This window comes from Thalassophryne amazonica, chromosome 15, assembly GCF_902500255.1.
Source record: "Thalassophryne amazonica chromosome 15, fThaAma1.1, whole genome shotgun sequence".
Classification (NCBI taxonomy): Eukaryota; Metazoa; Chordata; class Actinopteri; order Batrachoidiformes; family Batrachoididae; genus Thalassophryne; species Thalassophryne amazonica.
Window position 1 is genome coordinate 72,626,662 of NC_047117.1, and position 10,605 is coordinate 72,637,266.

General features: G+C 39.2%; 1 pseudogene; it reads right to left on the reverse strand.

Moving 5' to 3' along the window:
• Positions 1–5,244: 5,244 nt before the first annotated feature.
• On the reverse strand, positions 5,245–8,845 carry LOC117526623 (annotated as a pseudogene).
• Between the last annotated feature and the right edge of the window lie 1,760 nt (positions 8,846–10,605).

Below are 10,605 nucleotides of genomic sequence, written 5' to 3' on the forward strand. Positions count from 1 at the left end.
TATGAATGAAATCCATATAGTTTTTGAAAAAAATAAAAAGGACCTATACTTTATTGACAGCCCTCGTATATATTTAATCCAGTTGCAGTTCATAATTGGAAAATACTGCCATTGTGTTACAGCACTAAGTATTTTTATACAGTTACAGCCTTTGTTGTGTAACTGGCTTGGCACCTAGCTTGACATTACGTGTGATAACAACATTTTGACATTGTACCTAATGTTAGCATGAGCTGAGGTCCTTCAACGCCACTAAAGCACTAAGGCCACTAAGCATATTAAGATTTAAGGCGTAAAAAAAATTAATTGGTATCATCATCATTTTATTTATGAACATTTATGATCAAAATTCCCGTTGTCTCAAAATAAATAAATAAATAAATAAAATAAAAAGTTCCCCTGAAGGATAACATATCAAAAGAACATGTGGATTTGAAGAGCTTACGGCAACGACAGTCAAGACCAACAGTCTATGACAGTGACATTATAAATCATGTGGGTGCTTTCCCCAACGTGCGTGAAGCATGCTGGGAAGCACAAGGTGACAGCCAATCAGTAGAGATGCATGTTGACATTTTCTGGCTGATCTCTCTCTGGGTGCTAAATCAAAATGGTGAAAAACGCTATGAAACACTGTTTCTGTATAAAGCTAATGTTTCTCATGTTTTCAAAAGTTCATGAGAAATAAACACTTCTAAAACCCCAAATATTTTTTCTAACCAGATAACACCTCTTAAGAGATTTGCAAGACATCTCACGGACTTCAGCGTGCATGGTCAAAAGTAACTTCTGATCTTTTCTAAAGCTCAGGGGCGGCGGTTCATCTTTCAGCAGGACAATGACCCTCAGCACACAGCCAAGATATCAAAGGAGTGGCTTCAGGACAGCTCTGAATGTCCTTGAGTGATCCAGCAAGAACCCAGACCTGAATCCGACTGAACATCTCTGGAGAGATCTGAAAATGGCTGTGCACCGACACACCCCATCGAACCTGATGGAGCTTGAGAGGTGCTGCAAAGAGGAATAGACAAAACCGCCCAAAGATAGGTGCACCAAGCCTATGGCATCATATTCAAGAGGACCTGACGCTGTAATTGCTGCCAAAGGTACAAAGTATTGAGCAAAGGGTGTAAATACTTATGTACATGTGATCTCTTAGTTTATTTTAAATTGGGGGGGCACTTTTCATGTCATTATGGGGTGTTGCGAGAAAAATTTTGAGGGGGAGAAAAATTAATTTACTCCATTTTGGAATAAGGCTGTAACAACAAAATGCAGAAAAAGTGGAGCACTGTGAATACTTTCTGGATACACTGTATTCTCTTCATTAAAATGAGTCTCCGGTACAAGCTGATCTTGAGTTTTAACACCACGATCGCTTTTGGAAGCATCACAAGCCACAACAGACCCAAACAATGAGTCAGCACTTCTGTCTTTGAGCGTCCTGCCCCCTGCTGGAAGCTCCAGTTTACTACATGGCTCCAGCACAGAAGCAACTGAGAGGAGCCACAAAGCTCAACTCTCTACTCAATCACAATGCTGCCGTCAGGCGGGAGTCTTGGAAAATAAAGCAGTGCTGACTTATGGTTTGGTGTATAAATAAAATGAATACAGTGGCCCCTCATTTATCGCAGGAGTTACGTTCTAAAAATAACCCGCGATAGGCGAAATCCATGAAGTAGTCAGCATTATATTTTTACAATTATTATAGATGTTTTAAGGCTGTAAAACCCCTCACGACACACTTTATACACTTTTCTCAAACAGGCATTAACATTTTCTTACTTTTCTCTCCTGTGTAAACACTCTCTTTCTTCTGGGCGAAAAGATTATAAAAGGACACACGCAGAACACAATGCACATGCTGTCCCTTTGCTCACTGCCTCCGGGGGTACGGATGCGGGACCCACAAAGAATCCAAGTCATGGCCACAGAGACCCTGTGACGCTGTGTGCATCAAAACAGCGAGCGTAGTCTCTGGACCTGTTAGAGTTGTCCACAGCTGTGAGTGGCCCGCTGCGGTGTTTACCGAGCCGGCAGACTCAGTAAGGGCATCAGAGGCAGTGAGAGCAATAGTGGTGATGCCGACCGGTGCTGCGACCGGCCCGCCTGATAAGGATGGAGAACACAATGCGCTGTTTAAATAAACAAGAAGAAGAAGCATGCAAAATTGCACTGAAAAAAATCCGTGAAACTGCGAGGCCGTGAAAGGTGAACTGCGATATAGCGAGGGACCACTGTACTGATAGAATAACTCCATTAATGTCAATTCTGTCATTTGTGCAAAGTTAAGATATAACATTTATCTTTTAATGTTGAATAATGCACTAATTCTGACGTTTTGTAACACAGACAGATGGCATTCTGGGAAAATGTGCCTCCGCTAACAATGATTGGTTGATTCATTCTATGTAAACCAGCACGTTGAGGTGTGTCGTGTGTTGGTGTTTACAGATAAATGTGCTTTTGTAAAATATGCCATTTTTATTTGTAAAAAAAAGGCATTTTCAAAAAAAAAAAAAAAAAGCCAAGTTGTAATTAAATTTGTGAAGCTGTCATTATGAGTGAAACTGTCAGGGTGAACATTTTTGAAGATGAAAATGGCATCAGTCATTTTTTGCCACAATTTATGTCACAACATAACTTTTAGTGTTGATTGCAGACCATTTGTTGATTTAATTTCCACTAAATTCCACCAGCTTCTCCAAGTTCCACTGTCACATTTTTTCTCACTTTTTCAAGTTAAATTTTGAACAGCAGTACTTGGTTTCTTTTTCCTTTGATTCTTAGTGTTTTCCCCATTTTCTCCAGGTGTTTGGTGGTTCTTCCCATTTTTGACTGCCAGGATGACTCCACTTCAAATGGAATACCAGAATGATGCCGTTTCTCCTGCAACTGTTCAACCGAGCACCATGAAGGCTACATCTGCAGTGGTAGGTTTCACCTGCAAATATCTGAATCGCACTGATTATTTGTGTGTATTGATGAGATTGATGCTGGCTGATGGATGTCTAGATGCATATAATGTGAAATTCTGAGTATTTTAAAATCTTACTGGGTATAACTGTTTGCAGATAATGCAGTGTTATAACCTCCAACAACTGTAGGAGGGGTGATTGTGTGAGGTTTAATTTGAAACCTGCTTTATGGCGTCATAAACAATGATAGCTAACACGCAGGTTAGTAGAGTGCTGCCCTTCCACTGGTTTGCTTTGTACTTTATTACAATTAGCGTCCCTGTGTAGTTACAAACGGAATCTAATTAGACAAAGACAAGCTGTATATGAAGTTTTTTGCTGTGACTGGATTAAAAAACTAGTTGGTTTTTCATTTTACAAGTCACTTAAATTCTGAAGACTATCAGGAATGACCAACTTTTGAAATATTACATCCTGTTTCAGAGCAGTGTTCATTGTTCTTGTTTATATAGAAATACAGTCCCGAGTAAGGAAGAGATTCATATATAAAGGTCTGTTTTTAGTGCTGAACTGACAGCAAAGATTCTCAAAGTTTCAAGCAGTTTATTGGAAGAAATGCTGATTATTGTGAGGATTATCTTTCATGTTCTTGATCAGAATTTTTGTTGTTGTCTCCAGGATTCAGCCATTCTGCCTGTTGCTGTGCAAGAACTGCTCACTCGTCTTCTGGTAAGAAACAGATTGTACACTATTTTTCAAGAAATACACAGCTGATTTTTAAAAAAAAAATTAATAATTGTTTTGTCAATGCTGTTGACGCTGTCTTGACCAAATGTTGGTTCAGTTCTTTGGTCAGTTTTTGAGGCTGTAATCTGATGCAGTTTTATTACGTTCTCTTATATTGTAACATATTTTTAGTTGGTAAAATAAAGCAGTCAGAAGAAAAAGTGAATATTTAAGTTAAGTCTTCAAGTCAGAGATCTTTGCAATAATAAGCAAACTAAGCCGTGGTGGACTTCAGTGTCCACACCTCCATGTGAAACCCAGATGGAAGTGATGAGTTGGTGCACAGTTTTACACACACACACACACACACACACACACACACACACACACACACACACACACACACACACACACACACACACACACACACACACACACACACACACACACACACACACACACACACACACACACACACACACACACACACACACAGTTTAGATTCACCAATTCACCCAAACTGCATGTCTTTGAAAGTGAGAGAAAGCTGGAGCACCCAGAGGGAACCCACACAAATACTGGGAGAACATGTAAATGCCACACAGAAAAGATCAGGTGGGAGGTGAACCCACAACCATCTTGATGTGAAGCAACAGCGCTAACCACTGCAAACAGAAAAACACATCAAATGTACACTTTGCTTTTTAAAAAAAATATTTATTCTTTTGTTCAAACAACAAAGTATTGAGTTGTTGTGCTTCACAGAGGCTCATGGTGCTTCACAGAGGCTGTTGGTGCTGTTGGTTCTTCTGCTGACTGAGGCGTGTCAGTGGAACACTTTAAGAAGGCCGGAGCAGCGAGGCTCAATGGAGGTCACCTCCAGGGACGGCGTTGTTGGTGTTGAGCACCAGCTCGTGGTTTTGCTTCTTTCCGTTTGTCCTGAATTATAAAAAGATTTGAAAAAAAAAAAAAAAAAAAAAAAGGGGGGGGGGGGGTTCGTAACATTATACTTTGGGGTTGATCAAGAAAACTGGCAGAAACTTACAAAACAAATTCTCACGTTGCAACATGTCGTTTTTTGAACAAACATCCTATCTAAAATGTTGGAGGTGATGTGGAAAAGTGTCTTTTTTTCTGGGCCTGATGTTTTGCACAGACACGGACTGAGGAAGACGATGATCAGGCTGACGTGGTGATCTCACCTCTTCCTTGATTAACCTCTCAGTCAGCTGGTGGAGGATGTCTGCTGCCGACGGCCTCCTGAAGGGCTGGAAAGACAGAAGATCAAGATGCATCACTAATGCAGCATAGAAATAACTTTTTTGGGGGGTTTATGAGATTCCCAAAGTGAGTGAGCAGGTGGAAACCAAATTCAAATTTATTTTAAATATCATGAATCTCACGTCGACTTGCAGCATGTCCCGAATGATTGTTGGAATAATAGACAGGGATTCTGCTGAACGTTCCACGATTGATGCGTTCTTCCAGCGTTTTCCCTCGTCCATCAGTAAATGGAGGCCTGAAGAGGAAAATTCAGCAAAAACTATTCAGCGTGTTGTCAACAAAGTAGGAAAATCATCTGAAATCTGAGTAGCAGAACTTACACGAAGGCACACAGCTTGTACATCAGACACCCCAGAGACCAGATGTCTGATCGCTCATCATACTGCGTGTCATTGATCTTCTCCTGGAAAACAGACAAAACAATAAAGTTTGCATAATCTGCACAGTTTCTGCTGGAAAATTCGCCATTTATGACGACAGTTTGTGTTGCATTTCTGAGTTTTTGCTTTGTCTTTTCCTAAAGAGAAATAGGGATGGGTATTGATAAGGTTTTATCGATATCGATGCCATTATCGATTCTGCTTATCGATCCGTTTCCTTATCGATTCCCTTATCGATACCTCGTGAATTTTGTACTAAAAGTAGGCTTTACAGGTTTTCTATGTATTTCCTTGAGTCTTAAAGTAAATAAATATGAAATTAGTCACTGTATCCTTGATCTCTGGACATAAATAAAAATAAACAAAACTGTGTTTCGCTTTGAAGTCATTAATTCAGACTGAATTCTATCAATTCTATCTTGACTTGTCAGAGCCACGCAACGTTTGGACCTGTGTGAACAGAACGGTGGACGATTCTCGTTTCTTTCTCGCAACAAGACAGGAGTCCCAGTTAGTAACTTTAATCATCACAAAAGTGAATCACAACTCATATTCAGGGATGAAAGTGGTGAAAAACAAAAAAAGCTGAAACCCAAAATTAACCCCCAACACCACCTGCATGAAAATGTTTGAATTCTAGAAGCTCTGAAATGCAATCTGGGACTAATCCAGACAATAAACTGGAGTGAGTGCTGAATCCATTTAGGTGAGAAAAAAAAAATACAACTTTCCTTATTCAAATTCATTCCAGTAGTATTCTGCTCTTACTAGGATGCAGCAGTTTTCTAGTTTGGCAGATAGTTCTGGAGGAAATCACTGAAAAAATTAACAAACTGAAAATATGGTTTGACCGAAACAAACTGTCATTAAACTTAAATAAGACAGGGATGAAATGGAGGTGTAAGAGACACTCGGTGTTCACAGGAAACATTTATTTCTGTATGTATTTATTTATTTATGTTAGTTCCCTTACCAAAAGCAGTACTGATAAGTATATAAAAAGTAAACTGGAAGTATACTTGAAACATACTTGCATGTACTACTTTTTGGTAAGGGTTGCTATTATATATTTTCTGTTGTGTTTCTATTCAGGTTCTTTTTGTCTCTTTCTCTAAAACTGTATATAATAATCATTAGATTATTAATATATAATCAAAAATAAATGTAAGGAATATTACAATTTGAAAACAAATGCACCCGAACGTGATGACGGCTGCAATTGCTAAATGCTAACTTTTAACATTGAAAATGCCATAGACATGCTAACGCGTTAGCATCGCTCCCGTTTTTAAGTTATAAAATACATCTATCAACTGTTTCAGAAGACCATAACAGGTCGGTTTAACATAGAAAAGGTAAATAATACTCACAGACGTATGCTCTTTAGGGTTTTAGCGGGGGAAAATTAAGCGAAAGAAAGAAATAAACGAAGCAATCGACCGAAGTATTGCTTCAATCTGCGACCACGCTTCGATTGGTTCAAGGTTCAAAGCAAAGCCGTGCTGCAGAAAAGTTGATTAAGGACCCACTGCAGGGTCTGTAATCAATGTAGAGAAATGATCATTTTCCTGACAAACACCCGCCAAAACAACGGACACTCTGAAGGACCGATAACAGAATCATTAAGTACAAAGCTTATTGATGTCGGTGGATCGAATCATTTCTTAACGATACCCGAAAGGAACCGGTTCTCGATACCCATCCCTAAATTCCAGACTTTAGGAGCAGTCAGTCTGAACTCTTGGTCTGGACTCACTAACTCCAGTAACGGGTTCACACAGAACACAACTGGACCTTCTTCTGTTTACCTTTTGATCTGCTGAATGAACCTAAACTTCCCCACCCACAACCATGTTTAAAGGTGTAGATCATCCACTGGTGTAGAAACCACCACTGTTCCTGAGGAAGATCCCTTTGTGCTCCACATTGACCGTACTTGTAAATCTTTGGTATTTCTCAGGACAAGAAGGTTGTTTTAAAAGAAAGAGACAAGAAAAGTGACTCACCGGACTCATGTAAAGAGGAGTCCCTGCTCTACACGTGCAGACATGCTCCTTACTGGGGAGGACCTCAGCCAGACCAAAGTCACCCAGCTTCACATTTAGGGTCTTTGTCCAGGAAAACGTTTGCTGGTTTCAAATCCTGGTGCAGCACAACAGTTCTGTCCGGCCGTCTGTGACAATGCATCAGTGCTGAAGCCAACTGCAGCAGAATACGAAGGATGAAGTTCTCGGAGAGAAACATCCTGCAGGAACGAACAGACAGCAAGTTAATAGAGCTAAAAAGAAGAGACGTAATGCCGTCCTGAAATGATGCTGGACTGAAACATCCTAAGACAAATGAAGGATGATGGATTTACCCTCTGATTTGGCAGTGTTCAATGAGGGTGTCCAGATCTCCACCCTCACAGTGCTCCATCACAATGTAGAACTTTTTCTGCTCCAAGTCTACAAAGTGATGGAAGTACTGAACAATATTTCGGTGGCTGAGGTCCATCAGGATCTTCACCTCTGACAGCAGACGCTTCAGTTGATCCTTCTTCATCTCCCTGTACCTCACCACCTTCCACACCAGAATCTACAAATAAGAATGGTTTTCATTAAAGACACATCTGAAACTAACACAATTCAACACAACCATGTGTGTAGTTTACACAACAAAATACAATATTTTATAGTTTAGTTACTTTTTCCATATACACAGTACATTTTGCTGAGTAAAATTTACTCTGCTGGGATAGCATTTGATCCCAGTCCAAATACTGTTAATTATTCTCCATCACAGAGCTAAATCACATCAAAACAGTGTAAAATCAACTCTTATTGGAGTAAAACCACCTTCCATTGAACAGATGGTGTCGCAGACTGAACGGTCCTCTGTCAGCCCCACCTTCACTGCGCTTACATCATCAGCCACGATTGAATGATAATCATCTCGTTTCTGCTTAAAACTGCACTCGAGTCATCATCCATCTCAGCAACAAATATCTGAAGATTTTGTACAACAATCCTGGCCGCATAAATTTAGCATTATTCCATTACCTGATGCGTTCACTGCACGTCGGACATTTCAATGCGTCACTGTTTAAAGCCTCACTTCTGCTAAAAAAGAGCCTCGTTTCTGCTTAAAACTGACTTTCGGTTGATTCAAGAGGTTTTACCTTGTCATCTGATGGTTAATATTCCATCAGTCCATTTGATCGCTTTGGGTGGAGAGACTCTGTGTCACACGGGCGGCTGGGATTCATCATGACACATGCACAGTGGAGGCTGGGTGGACTAATGTTTAGGGGGCGGACAGTTCAGTCTGTGACAACTGTCCAGCTGATTCACTCTGTGATAGAGTGTAATTTACTCTGTTTCGACTGTGATCAAATGCTATCCCAGCAGAGTAAATTTTACTCAGAAAAATTTCCTGTGTAAAAACAGTTAAAGTGTTACTTACTTTGCCATCAGACTTTCTCTTAATTTTCTGACATGTTCCAAATGAGCCAGAACCAACAGAACACAACACCTCATAATCCTCAAAATAAGACATTCTGTGGCTCTGTTTAAAATGTTCACTTGCTCCTTCTGTCACCTGACGACCACTGAATGAGAGGTTGGATATTTCTGGCTTTGTGTGAAACATGGACAAAGTATAAAGCATCACAACGAATAAAGCAATAAAGCAGGACTGGCTCACACATCATAAAGGAGCAACCACTGGTCACATGACCTTTGCTGTTAGTCACATGACTTTTGCTGTGGGTCACATGACCTTTGTTGTCAGTCACCTGACCTTTGCTGTGAGTGAACTTGAAAATTCAAACTGGACTGTGCTGATCAAATCAAATAATCAATTTTGCTTTTGTGAACAATCATATCAATTTGAGATGAAACAATTAAGATGTGCATCGAGTGCAGATGTTCAAGCTTTAATTTAAATATTTTAATAAAATATCACATTAACCATTTAGGAATTACAGCCATTTCTCTACACTGTCCCTCCATTTTCAGAGTCCATAAGTATTTGGACTAATTATGTATAAGGATGATTTTCTTAGAAATGTTTCACTTTTACAGTTCGATTCCTGTAAATATGACAGGGGATGGAAACATGAAATTTTCAACTCCCTCAACATATCTTTTGACTTAATGTAATGAGATAAAAGGCAGAACAAGTCAAGACCCTTCTATTTTTTTTATGGAGAATGTTTTATCTGTATTTTTAATGAAAGCTCTTGGTGAAATTCTGGGTATTTGCATTCATGGTAAATTTCCATTAGATGGAGATATTCTATTTAAAAAAACATGAGACTCGACCATTCTGTTGCTCATACCTGAAAATACATGTATGAAAAGTATTTTGTCATTTCATTCAGAGAAGGTCAATCTGCTGCCAGAGAGACTTGACCACAGATGTGAGACAGAAAAATTAACATTTGGATGGACAAATGTAAAATGTTACACTGTTAAGAGACAGCAAACAACTTCATCTAATACCACAAGTTTTTATTTGAAAAAATAACTAATAGTTACTTTTTCATATAAAAACAGTTAAAGTGTTACTTACTTTGCCATCAGACTTTCTCTTAATTTTCTGGCATGTTCCAAATGAGCCAGAACCAACAGAACACAACACCTCATAATCCTCAAAATAAGACATTCTGTGGCTCTGTTTAAAATGTTGACTTGCTCCTTCTGTCACCTTAACGACCACTGAATGAGAGGTTGAATATTTCTGGCTTTGTGTGAAACACGGACAAAGTATCTCATCATAAAGAATAAAGCAAAGGACTGGCTCACGCATCATAAAGGAGCAGCCACTGGTCACATGACCTTTGCTGTTAGTCACATGACTTTTGCTGTTAGTCACATGACTTTTGCTGTGAGTCGCATGACCTTTGTTGTCAGTCACATGACCTTTGTTGTCAGTCACATGACCTTTGCTGTGAGTGAACTTGAAAGTTCAAACTGGACTGTGTTGCTCAACTCAAATGATCAATTTTGCTTCTGTAAACAATCACACCAGTTTGAGATGAAACAATTAAAATGTGCATCAAGTGCAGATGTTCAAGCTTTAATTCAAGTATTTTTTTTCCAACATTATCTTTATTTATTTTAACAACTACAGCAAACACTTAACAAAACCACATATATCCAGTTCACAGTTAAAGATGTTGGACTGATTTACACACAGCAGCTTTAACACTCATTCATCAGAATCAAAATCAGAAGCTTTAGCGGCAGCTTTAATACTCACTCATAGAACAACCTCCTGCCCCTGTAAAGAATAAATGAAAATATATGCTATTT